The sequence below is a fragment of the Pleurodeles waltl genome, chromosome 5 (genome assembly GCF_031143425.1).
Source record: "Pleurodeles waltl isolate 20211129_DDA chromosome 5, aPleWal1.hap1.20221129, whole genome shotgun sequence".
NCBI classification, from domain to species: Eukaryota; Metazoa; Chordata; class Amphibia; order Caudata; family Salamandridae; genus Pleurodeles; species Pleurodeles waltl.
Genome location: NC_090444.1, coordinates 663,683,367 through 663,704,986, shown reverse-complemented (window position 1 = coordinate 663,704,986; position 21,620 = coordinate 663,683,367). Strand labels below are relative to the sequence as shown.

Here is a 21,620-nt window from a genome sequence, read left to right as displayed (position 1 = left end):
TGCAGCTCATGAAAAGAACTGATGATAGGAGGTGGGTGGGTTTGCAGGAGTGAATTTAGAACAGAAGTTCATCTTCACTTTCTGAAGCTCTGGATCAGCCTTTCTGATCAGATTGGAGAGGTCGGATAGACAGCAAGAGTTTTGTAGATCAGACAACTCAATTTTAACTTTATTCTGACTCTGATAGGAAGTAAGTGAAGCTCAGTGAGGATTGGGGAGATGTGATGGAATGTTTTGGAAGCTGACACATGTTTAGGTGCACAGTGCAAGACAGATTTGTAGGGTAGATATTGAAGAATGTAACTGTTTAAACAGTATGTCTACTTTCCCTACTCTATAGAAAATGTTGCAAGAATTTCACCTCTGTCCGAAATTACATTCAAAAAGATGCTCAAAACAACAGTAATCATCAAATTGTTCTCACAGCTGTAATAATGTTCTACTTAGTAACTGCAAATCACATTTACACTCATGTTCTGTAACTGTAGCTGTAACCATGCTGCTTAATGTCAGAACCTAGCTGCTTCTCATTTATATAAAGTTTAAAGGTGCAACATATTTCTACTTAATTTTCAACAGCATTTAAAACTATTGATCAGAAAGATTTCCTTTACAAACTAATTACATACACTACTTTACATGCTCATTATGCATTCTGTCACTAGTGAACCCCACAAGTGTTGCTCCTATTAAGTTTTGTGACATAAAAGTTACGTTTGTACTGACTGCAATCATTATCCTCTAAGACTATGTCAACGGTATCCACTCCCCAAAAAAGAAACCTCATGTTTTGGTTGGTTAAGAATCATTCTGCTCTCACAGTATTCTGCATAAAGTGCAGTGACCAAATCATGCATACTTTAATGTTGTACCTCTAACTATAGGTGAAAAGAGGTCATACTATAAGGCATTATGAGCAATCCGAAACTCTTATAAATCTTTTGGCCCTACCAGCCCTACAAACATGTGAAGTTAATCTCCTTTAATCAATTGGCCATCCATTCACCCAAATGCAAAGGATTTGGGGCAATCGTTTCCATCTGCAAAGCAGCCCTTAACATACAGCTCTGACTTAACCTACTACCTTGATACATCAAGCTAGGAACAAAGGTGCTGACATTTGGTCTTAAAATCATGCTGAATTGAACGACTACTCAGATCCAACAGTTGGTGAGCTATCTAAGACTATCTTTCCAGCTGTCTAGTACATGGCAAAAGTCTTGATATTACGGACTTCCAAAGCCAATGATTTCAAGCTTTTCATACATTTGGAAGATTAATTTGGCATCTACATTTAAAAGAATTTCCAAACTCACATGCAACATGTGCCCTATTACTGAAGTATATAAAGTTTGAATGAGCAGTGCGTTGGTACTGCCCAGTTTTCTCCCAACATGAACCAGAGATCGACGTGTCTGTACCAGGCCCAACTTATGCCCCATACCTCATCCCTCATCCTTCATCCTGGTTACGTCCCCTTACTGGTAACCACTACCACAAGCAGCTCTACAACTGGTGGAAATTATGATAAAATCAACTTGGGTTACTTGTATGGGAGACAATTCATATTGAGGAGGACAGTATACAGAAAGAATTAGATGTAAAAGTTGAAAAGCAAAATTAAAGCAGAGAAATAAATAAAGAAAGAAAAATGATGGCAGTAAGAAGAAGTGAGTGGGGAAAGAGTGGAACATAGAGGAAGAAACTGAATTAATTGACAGAAGTGGAAAAGTAGGAGAGGGGAATATAGATTGTGTTATTGAAAGAGAATGGCAGTACAGAAGAGAACGAGATGTTAGAGTTAAAGAAGGTTATGCAGTGATGGAGTTATGAAGTTAGAGAAACAAGATTTCTGAAAAACAAAGGAGAGAACAGGACTATACCAAGAATAAAAGATGATAGAAATAAAGGGCAATTAAGGGTGTAAATAGATAAGAGCACAATGAAATTTAAAGATTTAATTGTCAATGCTGGGGAAACAGAAAGACGTGTTGCCTCACAGAAGTGCAATTTGGGTTCCGACCAGGGCTGGGCACAGTTGAACAAACATTAAGGGGGTCATTCTGACCTCGGCGGTAAAAGGCGCTTACCGCCGGTCAGATGACCGCCATAACACCGCCGCGGCCGCGGTAAACCACCACGGTCATTCTGACCAGCAACTGGCAAACCGCCAAAAACCCGACATCAACAAAAGTCCGCCACACCAAAGGTCAGCGAAAAACTGGCGATGACCAAACCTCCACCGTCACGCCAACAGAAAAACGCCCATGCCATTACGACCCACGAATCCACGCGGCGGTCTTTCAACCTCGGTATTCCATTGCCGGTACACACCGCCGCGGTCAAAATACACACACCTTTACAAAACACAGCCACATTGGACAATTTAAAACACACACACCTGATACACATACAAACAACACTCCCACACACCCAATACAATATAAAACACACACCCACATCACCCACAAACCCCTTTGAAAAAAAAAAATCGCCAACAAGCCAGAGATAGACCGCACTGCTTAGACAACACCATCACACAGAGGCAAACCACACCATCACCCACACAATATACACGCATAAAACACCACACATCACCACACTCACCACACTCTACAACACATACACCACCCCACACCTCATCCACATCACCCTATGGCACCCCAAAGACACCCCCGGTTCTCGGACGCCGAACTCAGGGTCATGGTGGAGGAAATAGTTTGTGTAGAGCCCCAGCTCTTCGGGGCACAGGTGCAGCACACCACAATTGCTAGGAAGATGGAGCTATGGCAAAGGATAGTCGACAGGGTCAACGCTGTGGGACAGCATCCACGAAATCGGGACGACATAAGGAAGCGCTGGAACGACCTACGGGGGAAGGTGCGTTCCATGGTATCAAGGCACAACATTGCGGTGCAGAAGACTGGCGGCGGACCCCACCTACTCCCCCAGAATTTACAGCATGGGAGGAGGAAGTCTTGCACATCCTGCATCCTGACGGCCTCGCAGGAGTATCTGGAGGAATGGACTCTGGTAAGTCTAATCTTAACTACTTCTTCCCACCCCCTCCCCACCTGCATCCCAAATCATACCCCCACCCTCACCCCCACCCCCATCACACCAACTCCCTGCAAATGCCTCACCATCACAACCCACCCATCCCAACACCAAGCCCTGCATGCTACCACAAAGCATGGACACCCATCACCAAAGCATGCCCACTGCACACACACATCACCCCCACAAGCCACCCTCAGAAAAGCCCCCACAAGGGAATGCCTGCACTTGGGTACACGGCCACCCACCCATTACACGAAATGCCACACACAGAAGCAATAACCATACCCTTATACCCCTGCAGGACCCGAACGCCACCACACCGCCACGGAGGGTTCAGAGATGTCCATCCCACCCCCAGAAAAGCCCCCCAGTGATGACAGCAGCTCTGTCTCCCTGGACCCAGATGACCAGCCCGGCCCATCGGGGACCTCGGGACAGTCGGTTCCCCACAGACAGCCACAGGCTACAGCAGACCTAACCCCCTCTGGGAACACCAGCACAGCTCCCACCCAGCGGGCCCATGCCTCTGTCTCCAGGACACGTCAATCAGCGGTGTGTCCGCCACTACAGGGCACCCAGGTTGACCCACCACCCCAACAACAACAGGGACCTGGGGGCAGTGGTAGTGGGCACACCGTCCAGGGGACAGAGGCCCAGGAACACAGGGGAACTGGGAGGGCTGCTGTGCGACAGGGGGGGGACAGGCCAAGGGAACCCACTCTCCAAGAGGCCCTCTCCTCCATCATGGGAGCATACCACCACTCCCAGGAGACGATGGCTACGGTACTGGCCAGGTTCCAGGAGATCCAGGTACTGCAGGAGGAACAGTACATGGGGTTCAGAGAGGAACTGAGGAACATTAGTTCCGCAATGGGGACCATCGTCGGGCCCTAAACCAGATAGTCACCACATTGCGGGACCATGTGGCACCCCAAAGGGCCCCTGTCACTAGCCTAGACCAGGAACAGCCTACCACCTCCGCCGGCGCTAGTGGACAGGAGGCCCCCACACAACGACAGGCCACCAGAACCCCACCTCCTGCAGAAGAAGAACCACCCCGCAAGCGGAACCTGAGATCTCACAAGAAGACAGAGTAGGATGCCAAGACCCCCACCAGCATAAGATACCCCCTGATGTCATCCCACTGTCCCACATTGTCACCCTGTCCAACCTCAAACTGCCCCTGCTCCATCCTTCCACAGGCATATGGACAATGCACCTGTGAGACTGAGAACTGGACTCTGCCATGGACATTACTCCACCCCCACCCATCACCGTTTTACATTCATGTACCTAAATGTAGCACTTTAAATAAATCACTTATTTCACTCCAAAAATCTGGAGTCTGCTTGTATTATTAACAAATGTATTAGACATAACGGTGCAAAAATGTTCAGTTACATTGTGATGACAACATACCACTGTCATACAGCTGTAGTCCATGGGCAAACAAAGCAGAAGTCACGCAGTGGGGCATACAGCACTGAAAAGGGAAGGGAAATTCACAAATCAGTTAACAGGAACTGGGTGGAAACACCGACAGTAGAGAGGCAGGAGGCTGTAAGTAAATGTAAAATGGCATGGTTGATTCTTACCTGTGTGCTACTGAAAATACTGTTGTATCACTGTGTCCCTGTTGTCTGTGTCGTCCCCGTCGTCTTCCTCCTCTTCACTCTCCACAGGCTCCACAGCTGCTACAACACCACCATCTGGACCATCCTCCTGCAGAAAAGGCACCTGGCGTCGCAAAGCCAGATTGTGAAGCATACAGCAGGCCACGATGATATGACACACCTTCTTTGGTGAGTACATTAGGGATCCACCTGTCATATGCAGGCACCTAAACCTGGCCTTCAGGAGCCCGAATGTTCTTTCTATGATCCTCCTAGTTCACCCATGGGCCTCATTGTACCGTTCCTCTGCCCTGGTCCGGGGATTCCTCACTGGGGTCAATAGCCAGGACAGGTTGGGGTAACCAGAGTCCCCCAATAGCCACACACGATGTCTCTGTAGCTGTTCCATCACATACGGGATGCTGCTATTTCGCATGATATACGCGTCATGCACTGACCCAGGGAACTTGGCATTTACATGGGAGATGTATTGGTCTGCCAAACAGACCACATGGACATTCATCGAATGATAACTTTTTCTGTTCCTGTACACCTGTTCACTTCCTCTGGGGGGAACCAAAGCCACATGGGTCCCATCAATGGCACCTATGATGTTGGGGATATGTCCAAGGGCATAGAAATCACCCGTCACTGTAGCCAAATCGCCCACCTCAGGGAACACAATGTAGCTCCGCATGTATTTCATCAGGGCAGACAACACTCTGGACAAAACCTTAGAAAACATAGGCTGAGACATCCCAGATGAAATGGCCACTGTTGTTTGGAATGATCCACTTGCCAAAAAATGGAGTACTGACAGAACCTGCACCAGAGGGGGAATCCCTGTGGGTTGGCGGATGGGGACATCAGGTCTGGCTCCAGCTGGGCACACAGTTCATGTATAGTGGCTCTGTCAAGCCTGTATGTCAGTATGATATGTCGTTCTTCCATTGTCGACAGGTCCACCAGCGGTCTGTACACGGGAGGATTCCTCCTTCTCCTCGCAAGTCCCAGCGGACGGTGCCTAGGAAGGACAACATGGAGCACAGAGTCAAGCAACCCACAGGTACGTTCATACAGCTTGCACAGTACACAATTATCTATGCATTGAATGGCTTGTATGAGTGGCAATGCAAGGCCTAGGCCTGTGTGACGCAGTAGAATTTAAGCCATGTGGGCCCTTGAAATGGCGGCTGCCTGACCTGTGAAGTGTGACAATGGGATGTGAGGTCAATGCGCTGGCGTGGCACACCGTGGCGGTAGGCGGTCGAAGACCGCGGTGCTAAGCCGCATTGGTTAACATTGAACCCTATGGGTTTCAGGAGACAATGACGATGTGCGCCGGCGGTCGCGGTACGCACCGCCGCGGTACGCACCGCTGCGGGCGTGACCGCCATTTTCTAACTGCTTAATCACTCGAGACCTGATCATCCACAGGAGAGGACCTATACTGCAAGTGCTGCTGTGACCTCGGTCTGGGAGATACAATGGCTGCTGCGACTGGGGAAAGGGCCCCTGCCTTCACATCTGAGGAATTGGAGAAACTTGTTGATGGGTCCTCCCCCAGTATGCGCTACTCTACGGTCCTCCAGACCAATAGGTAAGTACGCAGGGAGCACGTAGTATGGGCTATGCCTGTGTTGAGTGGGGTGGATGTAAGATGGTGGGGAGGTGAGCGAATGAGGAGTGCAACGCACGACAGATGAGAGCATGTGCCACATGGCAAGGTTGGGGAGGGGGGGCCACTCACATCGACCATGCAGAAAAGTGATGATATTTCTTTTCCCACCCTGTACATGTCACATAGGTCAGCGCCCATCAGAAGATCGAAATTTGGCGTGCCATCGCCAAGGACGTCCGGGCCCTGGGGGTCCACAACAGACGGGGCACCCACTGCCGCAAGAGGTGGGAGGACATCCGCCGCGGGAGCAGAAAGACCGCCGAGGCTCTGCTGGGGATGGCCTCCCAACGTAGGAGGGGTGCCAGCCGCCAATTGACCCCCCTGATGTCCCGGATCCTGGCAGTGGCCTACCCCGATTTGGATGGGCGCGTGAGGACATCACAGCAGACACAAGGGGGTGAGTATCAGCACATTCTGCTATCTTTGCGCGCAGTGGAGGTGTCTGGGTGGGGGAGGAGGGCTGTGGCTATCTCTAGGCCAAGGCGCTTTTTGTAGGCTAGGCCCCTCCGTTAGGCATGGCCATGTGCCCCCGATCCCCACGGCTTCACCTATGTGTGCATTTGTCATCCATAGACCTGTAGGCCAAGTCACAATAATTGAGTAGTGTACCCCGAGTGCGCGGCGTAGTGCTGGGGGCTTCTGTGTCTGTCCTCTCCGCCAACGGTGTTGACAATGCATGCACTCAACCTGTCTTTATTTCCCCCCCCATTTTCTTTGTATTCCTGTTCATGTGTGCATTAGCATCATCAGGCGGAGGAGAAGTGGCATCGGCGCACGAGGGAGATGCATCTCACATGGCCCCGGAGGGCCATGCAACCGACTCCGAGTTCACCAGTGAGACGGAGGGTGAGGGGGGCTCCACAACGGGGACCCGTGGAGACGTCAGCGACACCGACACGTCCTCGGAAGGGAGCTCCCTTGCGGTGGCGGCAACATCTGTGCCCACCGTTACAACAGGTACAGCCGCCACCCAGCGCACCAGCTCCGCCCTCCCAGCAGCCCCTCAGCGTTCGGCCTGTGCCCGCTCGGCCAGGAAGCCGGCCATCTCCTTCGCCCCAGGCACCTCAGGTCCTGCCCCAGTTACCCCTGCTGCCCTCAGTGAGGAGGTCATTGACCTCCTGAGGACCATCATTGTTGGTCAGTCTACCCTTTTGAATGCCATCCAGGGTGTAGAAAGGGAGGTGCATCGGAGCAATGCATACCTGGAGGGCCTTCATTCGGGTCAGGCTGCCCATCGACGATCGTTCAACGCTCTGGCCTCAGCACTGACGGCAGCCATTGTCCCTGTCTCCAGCCTCCCTCTTCAAACTCCCTCCACCCAGTCCCAGTCCCCTGTTCCTCTGCCTATCCCATCCACACCATCAGACCAGCCTGCACACACCTCAACACCCAAGGGCAGCTCATCCAGACATAAGCACCACAGATCACACAAGCATTCACCCAAGCAACATCCAGATGCAGACATGCCAACAGTCACTACCTCCTCTGTGTCCCCCACCTCCTCGTCTCCCTCCTCCCTCCCTGTGACGTCTCCACTCACACCTGCATGCACAACATCTTCAGCCAGTACGTCCATCACCAGCACACCCTCCAGACCAGTCCGCACACGTGCAGTCACCACCCCCACTGCCATTTACACGTCCCCTGTGTCCTCTCCCAGTGTGTCTGTCACCCCCTCTTCCAAACCACACAAACGCAGGCAGCCACCCACCCAACAGCCATCCACCTCACCACAGCCTCCGTCACAAGCACCTGCACCCAAAGACAGCACACTTGACTCTCCTACAACCACATCCTCTTCCTCCACACCCATACCCACTACACCTACCCGTCCCTGTCTTTCCAAATTGATTTTCCTTTCCAACCTTGACCTCTTTCCAACAACTGACCCACCCCCTCCATCTCGTAAGAGTCCAAAATGCACCTCAGCCACCACCAGCCCTGCATCTACTAGGACCATAGTGGAGGGCTATTGGAGTCCACCAGCTCCTAGGGCAGGAACATCGGCCAGCAGCAAGGGGACAGCCAGCCCACCCCCTGGGAAGAGGACCAAAAAAGCGAAGGGCCGGCGCGACAAGCCAGAGACGGCTGCCACCAAGGACAGTAGCCTTGCCCCGTCACCTGGCGCATCAACAAAGGGAGGCAAGGGCCCCAGAGATTCAGTGAAGGAGGGCAAGGGCAGCAGGGCGGACAAGTCAGGCAGCAGGCGACCTGACCAGGAGGGCCCCACCAGCCCCATTCCGGGTGTGACGGAGGACACCCACGGGCCCAGGACTCCATCACAGGAGGGCCCGCAACCGAAAGGTCGGATGGCGACTGAGCGGGAAGTATTGGCCAGGTCTGGTTCCCTAGAAACACAAGACAAGCACCGCTGAACAGGGCCCCGCCAAGACAAGCACCGCTGAACAGGGCCCCGCCAAGACAAGCACCGCTGAACAGGGCCCCGCCAAGACAAGCACCGCTGAACAGGGGCCGCCAAGACAAGCACCGCTGAACAGGGGCCGCCGTGAGAAGCACTGCTGAACAGGGGCCGCCGTGACAAGCACCGCTGAACAGGGGCCACCGTGACAAGCACCGCTCCGCTGGGCCCTTCCTGTCAAGCACTGCTCCGCTGGGCCCTTCATCTCAAGCACCGTTCCGTTGGGCCCTTCCTGTCAAGCACCGCTCCGCTGGGCACTTCCTGTCAAGCACCGCTCCGCTGGGCCCTTCCTGTCAAACACCGCTCCGCTGGGCCCTTCCTGTCAAACACCGCTCCGCTGGGCCCTTCCTGTCAAACACCGCTCCGCTAGGCCCTTCCTGTCAAGCACCGCTCTGCTGGGCCCTTCCTGTCAAGCACCGCTCCGCTGGGCCCTTCCTGTCAAGCACCGCTCCGCTGGGCCCTTCATCTCAAGCACCGCTCCGCTGGGCCCTTCATTTCAAGCACCGCTCCGCTGGGCCCTTCATTTCAAGCACCGCTCCGCTGGGCCCTTCCTGTCAAGCACTGCTCCGCTGGGCCCGTCCTGTCAAGCACCGCTCCGCTGGGCCCTTCCTGTCATGCACCACTCCGCTGGGCCCTTCCTGTCAAGCACCGCTCCGCTGGGCCCTTCCTGTCAAGCACCGCTCCGCTGGGCCCTTCCTGTCACGCACCGCTCCCCTGGGCCCTTCATCTCAAGCACCGCTCCGCTGGGCCCTTCCTGTCAAGCACCGCTCCGCTGGGCCCTTCCTGTCAAACACCACTCCGCTGGGCACCGCCGTCTATGTACTGCTCCGCTGGGCCCTTCATCTCAAGCACCGCTCCGCTGGACCCTTCCTGTCAAGCACCGCTCCGCTGGGCCCTTCATCTCAAGCACCGCTCCGCTGGGCCCTTCCTGTCAAGCACTGCTCCGCTGGGCCCTTCATCTCAAGCACCGCTCCGCTGGGCCCTTCATCTCAAGCACCGCTCCGCTGGGCCCTTCCTGTCAAGCACCGCTCCGCTGGGCCCTTCCTGTCAAGCACCGCTCTGCTGGGCCCTTCCTGTCAAGCACCGCTCCGCTGGGCACCGCCGTCTATGTACTGCTCCGCTGGGCCCTTCATCTCAAGCACCGCTCCGCTGGGCCCTTCCTGTCAAGCACCGCTCCGCTGGGCCCTTCATCTCAAGCACCGCTCCGCTGGGCCCTTCCTGTCAAGCACCGCTCCACTGGGCCCTTCATCTCAAGCACCGCTCCGCTGGGCCCTTCCTGTCAAACACCGCTCTGCTGGGCCCTTCCTGTCAAGCACCGCTCCGCTGGGCCCTTCATCTCAAGCACCGCTCCGCTGGGCCCTTCCTGTCAAGCACCGCTCCGCTGGGCCCTTCATCTCAAGCACCGCTCCGCTGGGCCCTTCCTGTCAAACACCGCTCCGCTGGGCCCTTCCTGTCAAGCACCGCCCCGCTGGGCCCTTCATCTCAAGCACCGCTCCGCTGGGCCCTTCCTGTCAAGCACCGCTCCGCTGGGCCCTTCCTGTCAAACACCGCTCCGCTGGGCACCGCCGTCTATGTACTGCTCCGCTGGGCCCATCATCTCAAGCACCGCTCTGCTGGGCCCTTCATCTCAAGCACCGCTCCGCTGGGCCCTTCATCTCAAGCACCGCTCCGCTGGGCCATTCCTGTCAAACACCGCTCCGCTGGGCACCGCCGTCTATGTACTGCTCTGCTGGGCCCTTCATCTCATGCACCGCTGGCCCATTGGCAGTGCCGGTTCTGTGTTGAGCAGGGCTTCACGAAGCACTCTGGCCACCATGCCTCCTCCATGACCAGTGGAGTCTGTAATCCAGCTGATGGACTGTGGCTTTGCACTTCCCAGGATGGCTCAGTGGGCAACCCACCCACTGTATAGACTTGAGAGACTGTGGCTTTGCACTCCCCAGGATGGAACAGTGGGCAACCCACCCACTGTAGAGACTTGAGAGACTGTGGGTTTGCACTCCCCAGGATGGTACAGTGGGCATGGAGGCCCCTCGTGGATCTGGCGTCGTGGACTCATGTGGCTGAGGTGCCCTCCCTTCCCTTCCCCCTGAGGTGCCTGTAGTTTTATCATCTGATGCCCCAGCAGTGTTCTCTCCAATGGAATCTGGTCTCGTGTGTGGGCTTTGCCCATGTGTTTGTGCACATTGGCCCACGAACGATGGAACTTTGGCTAAATGTGCAGGACTTATAGCCTATGAATATATTTTTAACTATGTTCTGTATTTAATATGTATATTTCATATTTCATATTTCACATTACTTCATTTGAGCTATAATATACTTCTATTTCAATGATCATTTTATTTTGTCTTTGCATTATTACGTGGGGTTTGGGGGTGTCACTCTGACTTGTTGCTCTGCATTGGTGTGTAGGTATTTGGGGGGTGGGGGTGGGGGTGGGGGTGTATCGCGTATGTGTGTGTGCCCGTAACCTTTCCTCCTCCCCCCTCCCCTGTGTCGTAGGTGCAGTACTCACCGTTGTCGTCTGCGCCGGCGTTCGTGCTCCTGGTAGAAGAGCAGGTAGACAGTAGCTGGTAGGATGTTTAATTCGGGTTCCATGCTGCCCAGATTCCTCGTGGAGTTTATAGAGGTGAGCGTTTTCCGGTTCGTAGTCTGTTTCCGCCGTGTTTTTATCGACGGGGCTCCCGCCCTGGAAAAGGTGGCGGATTGGTGGGTTGTGATAGGGTGGGCGGTACATTGTCTGCCGCCTGCTTGTTGGCGGTGACCGCCGCGCTGTTTGTTTGTCCCGCCGTGGCGGTCGGAGTGTTAAAGTGGCGGGCTGTGTTGGCAGTTCCCGCCAGGGTCAGAATTCCATTTTTTTGACCGCCTGCCTGTTGGCGGGTTGGCCGCCGCTTTATCACCTACCGCCAGGGTTGGAATGACCCCCTAAATCTGACTTTGATAGCACAGAAATGTACAAAAGTCAAAAAGGGGTGTGTGCATTTAGCATTTATGGACTTATCTTGTGCTTTCAATACAGTTAATCGAGAGAAACTGTGGATGGTCATGTTAAAAATGGGGGTGTAAGGATATAATTGTCTTACTCAGCAGACTCCATGCATGTACCTCAGCAAGAGTCCGTTACTCCCAGGAGGGCGATTTAACAGAGAAGTTCTCTTTACTAAAAGGGGTAAGACAGGTCTGTGTGCTGGCCCCCTTTCTTTTTCTTCTTTATATAAATGGATTAGAGAAATTTCTCTGTGAGACAGGGAAGGACCTTCCAAGCATTAATAATTCCCCAACTCCAGTACTGCTTTACGCGGATGATGCCGTACTCATTTAAAGGACAGCAAATGGTCTTCAAATTTTATTGAATGCTTTTAATGTTTTTATGGGAAACCTGGGTCTTAAAATCAATAGATCAAAGTCATTTGTGATGAAGAGTGGGCCAAAGCTAGCAAAAACCAAAAAATGTATTTTGGAGGGGGAAGAAATATCTAAGGTTACACATTTTACGTATTTGGGAGTTCTCATTGATGTTGATTTTAATTGGAAGTTTTTAGTAAATGTACGCCTAACACAATTTCAAAGAGCTATAGACGCCATTTTTAGATTCTGAAAAAAGTTGGGGCATAAACCCATAAAAAAGACGATGACTGTATTTTCTAGTAAATGTCTTTCTATTGCGACATTTGGTGCAGGGGTTTGGGGTTATGCTGATTCATCAAGCATCCAGGTTGTAGAAAATAAGTTATTAGCAGTCCCACAATCGACTTCGGTAAAGTTCTGTCATGATGAAGGAGGTTTGAGGGCTGTATTAAATTATATAAAGCTCCAACCAGTATTACTCTGGTTAAAAATCTGGGCGAAACCGGAAGCTCATTTATGTAGGATGGTGATACAGGACTGCCTCTTGTTAACAAGATCAATGGACATACCTTGGCGAGACATAAAAAGGGTAAAGGAATTAGATTGGCAGCAAATACGGGACTCAAAGTTAAACTTATGCTCAGAGAGAAACCAGGAGATGATCCAGCCACAGCAATCACAACCGATGTTATACCTGGTGATTACTAGTTCTGAGCGTCAAAGGTTTCTTCTTACCAGGTTACGCCTGAATACATTGCACTATCTGGTGGCATTTCCTTCCCGTGGAACCTGGTTTAAGAATCTTCCACTATGTTCCTGTGATGGAAAATCATCTCAAAGCACATTGCACTTTATACTTTTCTGTAATTTTTATATTATTCCTGGAAAACGTTTTTTACGTCCTGTTTTTTTAGCTAAAGGTATCAGAACTAGTCAGCTTGCCTATTCATATTTGCACAAGTTGGGAGATGACGAGATAATACAGACTATGTTAAATTATTTACATGCTGCTTTGGGAATTCGGAACTTGCATTAACAATGTTTTATTTTCCTGTGAAGTTTGTATGATTGTATTTATTAAATGTCTTTTATGGTCTATTTGTACCGAATAAAGTATTGAAGAACAAGAAGAAATATGTGGAATTAAAAATAGAAGAACATGAATCAAATTATCCACAACCTAAACCTAATGTGCCCTCTTAAAAGGAACAGAGCCCAGTAGAGATCACAGAGAAAGATGGAAATTGCATAGGGGCTGTCAAGAAATACAGGGGTATATTTGGGACATTTTAGCTGCATCAAAGAGAAAGTACAGGAATGTGCCATATTTAAGCAATATGGCGCATTCCTGTCCTACCCCCCTGCACTTGCACCCTTTTGGCTGCCTAGCTTCAATGCAGGTACCCTTGCACCATGGTGGAAGGGTGTCTGCATTGCATGCAGGATTGTTTTTGTGCAGGAAGCGACACCTTCTTGCACAAAACAATCCTGAGAGGCTTTTTCCTCTTTCTATTTGTGCTGCAGAATGCAGTACTCTTGGAAAGAGGAAAAACGAAGAGAAATACAAATATTTCTCCTAGTTGTGCCACCCCTGGGAGTTGTACAGTTTTGGCACATACTCAGATTAAAAGTTCTTGTAAATCTGGCGATGCATCAGAATCCATGGGTGTTGAGTAGGTCTTGCATGTGAAAGTCAATGGAATGCCTACCCAGGGCAGACTAGCACAATACAGCGACTTGTGCTGCATTGTGCTACTTTAGATTTATGAGGCCACTCAAAGCCACGCACGGTGGCTTTGCATAGCTTCATAGAGGTCAGAGCCTTGCATCACACATGTACCACTTTGTGTGATGCAAACATGTCACAACTGTCTCATAAATATGCCCAGCATTCTTTGGTACTATTGTTTTGGCTGGACATTCGTTTGCACTTTGTTATACTTCTGCTTAGCAATAAGTTTGGCTCTAAATAACAAACACAACAATAGAACTTGGGTTTGTGCAATACCATTGATTCACAGGGAATTTCACTGCTCTATGCACCAATATTAATTTGTATATTTGCTTTTCCATACCAACCTGAAGTTTGACTACCGTTCCAAGTGACATATTTTAAAAAAAAACAAATATGACCATGTTTAGGTAGATACTCTAGTATTATGGGATTTGAGGTCACTGCCAGAGAAAACCCAAGCCTACATAATTAGGTATTAGACAGTTTTCAATACTGTACAATTGTCTACACATGCTTCCTCATGAATTTCCCAGAAGTGTGCTTATCCCTTATGATGCCTATTCTAGGATGACCAAGTGCCTTAAGCAAGGCTAGTAATGATTCGACCACAAGCTTTGCACTCCAGTTTTTCAGAGGGTAATTTGTTGCTACACAGCTGTGAAAGAATTCTGCAGAGATTACATATAATTAAGTTAGTTTTGCACTTCGAGCTGGTCTGACTAATATGGCAGGTGCAACGTGGTCATCCCACCTCTGGATGTCATTTATATAGGGGTTTTCATCCACCATGCTCCCTCGAAAGTAAAGATCTTGCATTGGTATTGAACTCTTGCCAGATTTTAAAATCTTTTGTTGAGCCTGAAACAGTTTCAGCAGCGATGTTTACATTTGCCTTTAAAGACTGTTGCACAGTATTCGAGAAATATTGTCAGACATAGTCTGTGCACGGTTCAAGGGGGCTTGACCTTACCACCAACACAATTTGTTGATAACCCATTTTAGCAGCCATAGCTACATCATTGTGAATCACAGACTGGGGGTTCTGTGTTCCTTGAACTTTCTTAAGTAAAGTGTTCTAGCATTCCTGGAAGATACATTTGTGCATGGGGCTATGAAGAAAAGGAGTTAAAGAGAATAAAGAGGAGCCAGAGAAAAGCAAAATGAGAGGATTATAGATACAAAGAGTTAAAGAGGGAATAACATAGGCAGAAAAGGAAACAAGCAGATACATCACACGAGGCCCATATTTACACTCTGTTTGCGCCGGATTTGCATCATTTATTTTGATGCAAATTCGGCACAAACCTAACTCCATATTTATACTTTGAAGCTAGACCCGTCCAGCGGCAAAGGTTTGGAGTTTGAGACATTTTTTGTACATGAAAACCTACCTTGCGCTAATGACATGCAAGGTAGGCGTTCCCGTGCAAAAATGACTCTAAGGCATGTGTGCCTTATTTATCCTGTGGCGTCAAAATGACACACAGTAGGAGGCGGGCCTTAAAACAAGGTGCCCAGATGGATTTGCACCATTTTTTAACGCCTGGGTCAGGGCAGGCATTAAGGGACCTGTGGGCTCATTTCCATGGTGGGAGACCATGGAAGCAGTCCACAGGTGCCCCTCCTTGCACCCAGGGACAACCCCTGACACCCTCGCCCACCCCTGGAGGACACTCATGGATGGGGGGACCCATCCATGGTGAGTGCAGGTAAGTGCAGGTAAGTATATATATATATTTTTAAGTGGCATGGGGGGCCTAAATTGGGCCCCCTACATGCCACTGTGCCCAATGGCCATGCCCAGGAGACAGAAGTCCCCTGGCCATGGCCATTGGGCAGGGGGGCATGACTCCTGTCTTTGCTAAGACAGGAGTCATTTCCATGGGGGTTGTGTGCCAAAAAATGGCACTAGTCATGTTAGAGACAATATTTTTTACTCTAACCTGACTTGCACCATTCTTTGGCGCACAACCCCCAGGTCTTCCCTTCGCCTCCGGTGCCCGGTTACCATCATTTATTTTGACACTAACCAGGCCGCAGCGCCGGCTAACGTCATTCCATAAATAAGGCGCTCGGCTGGCGCGTTGGAATGGCGTTAGCCGGCAGTAAACTTTTTGACGCAAATCTGCGCTAGAGCTGATTTGCATCAAAAAGTATAAATATGGGCCCTAGATTGACAAAGAGAACTATAGGCACGGGGGAGAAATAGACATAACATTACCTAATTGGTATCTTGTATAATATCACAACTTCATAACAAGAGCAGCATAACAAGTACCTCCGGCAACTCACCAGGAAGATACAGTTTCTCGCTCTTGTAACTTGACAACGTTGTGATACATTCCTCATCCACAAGTCTATTCTATGGGTCCAGGAGCACCTCAGAATAATCCCCTTTTTGAGTGGAGGACCAAGATGAAGTGGAAAACAAACCAAAACCAGATATAGGTCAGCTTTCCAGAATGGTTCCTGTAGATCTCCGAATCCAGCCTCCTTTATTTTTTCACAAATCTTGACCTAAAAGAGATAATACGGCACTAGTCCCCACATCACTTTCAATCAGCTCAGTATGATCAGGGGAGCCAAAACATAGCCTGTTAGACTTATGTAGGTCACTCTTCATTATGCTAAACATTACTAAAAATAGCCAAGCAACCCCAACGGATTTCTTATGCGCAAACCATCACATTGAAAAATAGCCACAGTCCAAGGTCGTACCATTGCCTTAATGATTCAGAAACAAACCCACTCAGATCCAATAAGTCACCATGCACCCTAGCCCAAGGGACAATGGCTGTCCACATGTCAGATACTATGGGCAGACCAGGCAAGGAGAGGGTGAGTACTAAAAATTACACACCTGCTAGTCCGAGCAGTCAATCCACCCTTGAAATCCAGGATGCCTTAACAAAACACCAGCCACTTAGGATGCCAACTACCCCAACAGCTAGGCCAGGCAGAAATGAGGGCAAGTTTTTGGATAGAGGTAGACAGATCTGTTACCACACCAAGAAAAGGAATGATGGGCCTTACTCATATAAGCCCCAATACCAGATTAGAGTCACGATAAGCAAATATGCCACTAAGTATTTTTCCCAGGTGGATGGAAAAATGGTTGTCAATATTGATAGTGAGGGTGCTTCTATGAATAAAATATCTCCCCAAACCCTGGTAAATCTTTATGGATCTGCCCAATAACAGTTTCTGGTCTACTCTCCATTTTTCCTCTAGTGAGCTTGGCAATCAATAATGTCCACTGGGTGAGGTGCATGTCACTTTTGATATTTTTGACATCAGATCTGTACTCATGTGCAAGGAGGGTACGCATAGTGTCTCCTGTCGCTGTCTGAGAATATCCACTACTTCCTCAAATCAAACTATATGGTGAGTAGCAGTGGTGGCAGCGTGATTATAGTCCAGTGGTGCTGTGTCTTTTACCTGAACACTTGGGTGGACACTGCCAACCAACTTTCCCAAGTCAAATGCCCATTCAGACAACATGGGTAGAGTTTGTTACATGGAAATAGGATGTTGCTTTGTGTGTATTGGATACCTGGTTCTCCAGTGGATTGTTGAACAATGCAATCCTTTTAGATCTACTGTGAGTGCTGCACAAGATGGTCATCTTCTCTGTGTAAGCTACTTATAACCCTCTAGGACACACTCACTTTCATGCAAGCCTCTTCTGTCTCCTTCCTCAAAACACCTTTGCTGCTGAGGGAGGGACACGGGAGATCTCTCTTCTGTCTTATTTGTCAAGAGTAGATTTCCACTTCTCTAGGTGAAACTCATCACCCCACACTTTCCTGTACTTTTGATACATTAATTGGCAACAGCAGCAAATGCTGGGCTCATATTGAGCCCACTACACATAAGTGGTCTGACGCGAAAATCCAAGCTATAAAGCCTGCAAAATCTGTACAGCCACAAGGACAGTATGGTCCTCAAGAACTGAATGTCCACACAAACCTTTACATGCTGCAGAACCTCTGGGTGGCACTGGTGTTCTAATGTGAACCTGAGGTGGTGGAAAGCACACAGGAATCCTTGGCCAGTATAGATTTTTATCTTTGTCACCAACTCCACACCAAGAAAGCATGCACATCAATGGAGGAAAATGAGAAACTGATTGTAACATTTCTATGGTTGTTGTCATTCTCCCTTCAGACTAGGCTTCAGTCTCCAAAATCTACCTTGCTGTTGTGACCTGCAGAGAGAAGAGTTTACATGCATCTTCTTACTGTTGACTCGGCTTACTTGGTCCACTGGGGAACCTGCAAAAGGCACAGTTCTATAGAATACCTTTGTGGGTGGCTTTTTGATCGTCTCATTAGTAATGTCTCCTTTTAAAATTCTCATCCTCTGTATTTCTTTAGGTGCATGATGTACAGTAATGGAAAGTTATATGTTGGGTGATGGTATTTATTGTTGGTCTATCTTGATATTTTACGATGGCAGATTTGCTCTTCAAACAAAGGAATAATATATTGTTAAAAACAGTAGGGGATACAAAAAGCTTAGAGATCAGTATTATTATGTTAATAAAGCCATTTCTGTGTATATTTTGCCATTTTAAATTCACTAATGCAGTTTGTGCGGTTGTGTATGCTTCTGGACCGTGATCAAAATCTGACGGTAGCCCCTTTTATGAAACAATATTTATGGATGAGGAAATCTTCTCATTTTTGATCAACCTCAACTTTCTGAAATCGTGCTAAGTGTCTCACTTGTACACGAAATTTACTGCAGAAATTGAGGCCCAGATTTACTAAGGACTTTTATTGTCATTGTGTGACATTTATGGCAATGTTCGTCCTTAGCTGGGATTTACAAATGAGCACAAGGGATGATTTGCATCACTTTGTGTGGCTTTATTAAAGAAATGTAACACAACACTGCTCATAGTGCTAGCGCTCTTTACTTTGCAGCAGAGAGGCATTCCATAGATGCGCCCACGCATCCTCCCATGGATTTGGGCATATTCCCAGATTTACAAAGACTTGTAAACATGGGAATGCATCAAAATCATGTGCCTCTCTGAGCTAGTCATAATGAGGAGAAATATTGTTATTTCTCCTTGTTACTTCTGTTTTCTATGTGCAAAGCATTCTGCATCACACATAGTAAAAGGGAAAGTCCTTTTAGGATTGTTTTTTTGTAGGAAGATGTCCCTTCCTGCAAAAATCAGACCTTTTAGTAATGCAGGCACTCTTGAAGCATGATACAATCATACCTGCGTTGACGCTAAGCTGCATACAGTGCACCAGCGCTAGGAGGGAGCAGAAGTCCCCCATAACTTAGTGGGTATGGCACATTGTTGCACTTTCCCTTTCATGCAGCACAGCAAGATTAGTAAATCTGGGCCTTTGTGCCTGGTTTTCAGCGGCTGAAATGGACTGCAAACTATCTTTTCATGCACGAGGCACAATCATTTTTGCCCAATGCATATTATGCCCTGAGCATTGCTAAATTGTAATGATGGAAAATGGCCAATGAGGATTGTTTGAATCAACCATATTTACAGTACTGGGCTATAATATTAGGTTAATTTCACATACTTGTAGAAGTATCTTCAGACATGAAAAATGAAACAGAATCGGAAGGATGAAATCAAGATTTTATAAGAGGTTATGTGGACCATATATATAAAACTGGGCGTTCCAAAAGTATGAATAATTTAAAAGTAAATAGTTTGTGAATTGGATAAAAATTTCAAAGCAAAATTTGTTTTCTGGGGGCCTCATCCAGAGTGTTTTGTAACTAGCATGAATAATGATTTTATTAAGTTAGTCTCTGAAGTAATGAAAGACGACGACGCAGTGCGTTATACATTTCCTGCTATTTAAAAAAGTTGTTTTTAAAACACATTTTTTATGTAAATGTGGTGGCAGACAATTTGCCACACCTCTGGGGATATGGATTGTTTCTAGGGATGCTGCTTGAAGGCTGGAACGTAAGACGGTTTATTTTAACTTTTCCCTTCCATAAGGAAGACACACTTCCTGTCAAAGCTTCAAAAGTCTCTGTCACCTTACAGTGTGCTTCTTCCTGTCCGATAAAGAGCCGCGATGTCACCAGAGCAAGACGGAAGCTGAGACACAAAAGCTTCCAATGTAAACACGCCAGCCATTGGGATTCTGTTTCCTCAGAATTCTATGACTGTTTTTTTTGCATTTCCTTTAGGCAAAAGGAGAGTCGAGGAACGTTAGGTTTATTGTGGAAGTTCCTGCTCTTTCGAGGGAAACAAATTGCCGCAGTTCTGTAGCAAACCGCGGCTAAATGTAGCATTGAGGAAACAGCAACTCAAAATTCGCGGTGCCACGTCAGATGTTGAAGAAACACTCTGGCTGGTGTGTTTGTTTGCTGCTAAGTTACTTCAGTGCGGTTTCTTAAAGCTGCTCACTAGCACAAATACTGTTTTTGTTTTTGAGCTGTTGTATACTTTGGGGCAGCCATAGTTTTGCAATTGACTTTGAGACCCCATTTATGTAAAGATTAATATTGGATAATTTGAAAAAGAGAAAGCGCAGCCAGGCGTGTAGGCTATTGCGGAGGATCAGGATGCCTGATATAGATGTGCTCCTCTGTGAATTAAAAGCGAGACATATTTACCCTAATCTGATTGCACACTATAGGGTCCATTTGTGAAAAAAATCATAGTAACTTTGCACCCTTAGATTTACATCTCTATGTGGTTGCAGATTTACTACTTTTGGGAATTTCTGAACTCTTCCAGACGTACGTCTGGGGAGCTTCACATGTCCTAGGTTTCCAGGTGTACTTACAGGATTGTCATATGACCAATCCTATTGCGTTCTCATTAGTGAAGAAGGCCACACAGAGGGAATAAGAGCACCATGTACCGACAGGGAAAACACATTTCCCTTCCTCCAGACCTGCATGAAATGTGGGTTGATCCATTCCCCATAAAACCCTTGAAGAGGAGTTACTCTGTCCCTGTGATGGAATAATCTTTCACCATTTCGAGCTGGGTAAGGGATGGAGAGGAATGTAAGAATGCCCGCAAATGTATATGCTTGTGAGCTTTCTCAAACTTAAGCAAACCACATCTTGGGATGCCCTCTTCCCACCACTTGAATGAGATTTACAATCGTATATTTCTCCACACTTGTGAAGAAGAAATATAACCTCATATATCGTTTCACAGTTCAAAGGTTGATGGCCCCCCTATAATAGGCCAACCTGTTCCCTTTTTTTCAGGCAACACTTTTACTCATTTTAAGCCTGCACACATGCGGATGTGATCAAGCAGGTCAAAAGAACTGGCTCTGCTCCCCTAGCAATCTCTATTGGATAACGTTCATTCATCTTGCTAGTGAAATCATTGGTGAGAAACTCAAAGCTTTCATAAATATGTCACTTAAGTTAAGTCAGTTACCTGTAGACTTGAAGGACACTACAGTTACTCCGTTATAACAAAAAAAGAAGGGAGCAGATTCTAAGGGGTCCTCCAATTATAGAAGTTTATTGCTCTTGCATTTTGACACTAAAGTTATGAAAAGCTTGGTCAACACTCAATTTTCATGTCAGTTGTAAAAGAACCTTGTGGATCCTTCACAATCTGGACACTGTCCTAGACAATCTAAATGTGACGACCAATAATGTCAATCCAGCACTGTTGATTCTGTTGGACGTCTGAGCTACTTTTGCATGTCTCCCACAGAGCTGCTTTTTCACAAACTATAAAAGATGGGGTTGTTCTAAGCTGGTTCAGCTACTTTCTGCAGAGAAGATCACAGT

General features: G+C 48.2%; 1 protein-coding gene across 5 annotated transcripts in view; it reads right to left on the bottom strand.

Moving 5' to 3' along the window:
• LOC138295917 (uncharacterized) overlaps positions 1–21,620 on the bottom strand; it is a 195,722-nt gene that overhangs the window by 100,037 nt on the left and 74,065 nt on the right. The window contains exon 3 of one of the 5 annotated variants that reach the window (XM_069234543.1): positions 16,152–16,376. The exons of the other annotated variants lie outside the window; for them this stretch is intronic. The gene's annotated coding sequence lies outside the window, so the exon portion shown is untranslated. The remainder of the gene's footprint in view (positions 1–16,151; positions 16,377–21,620) is intronic. 5 annotated transcript variants of the gene reach the window in all.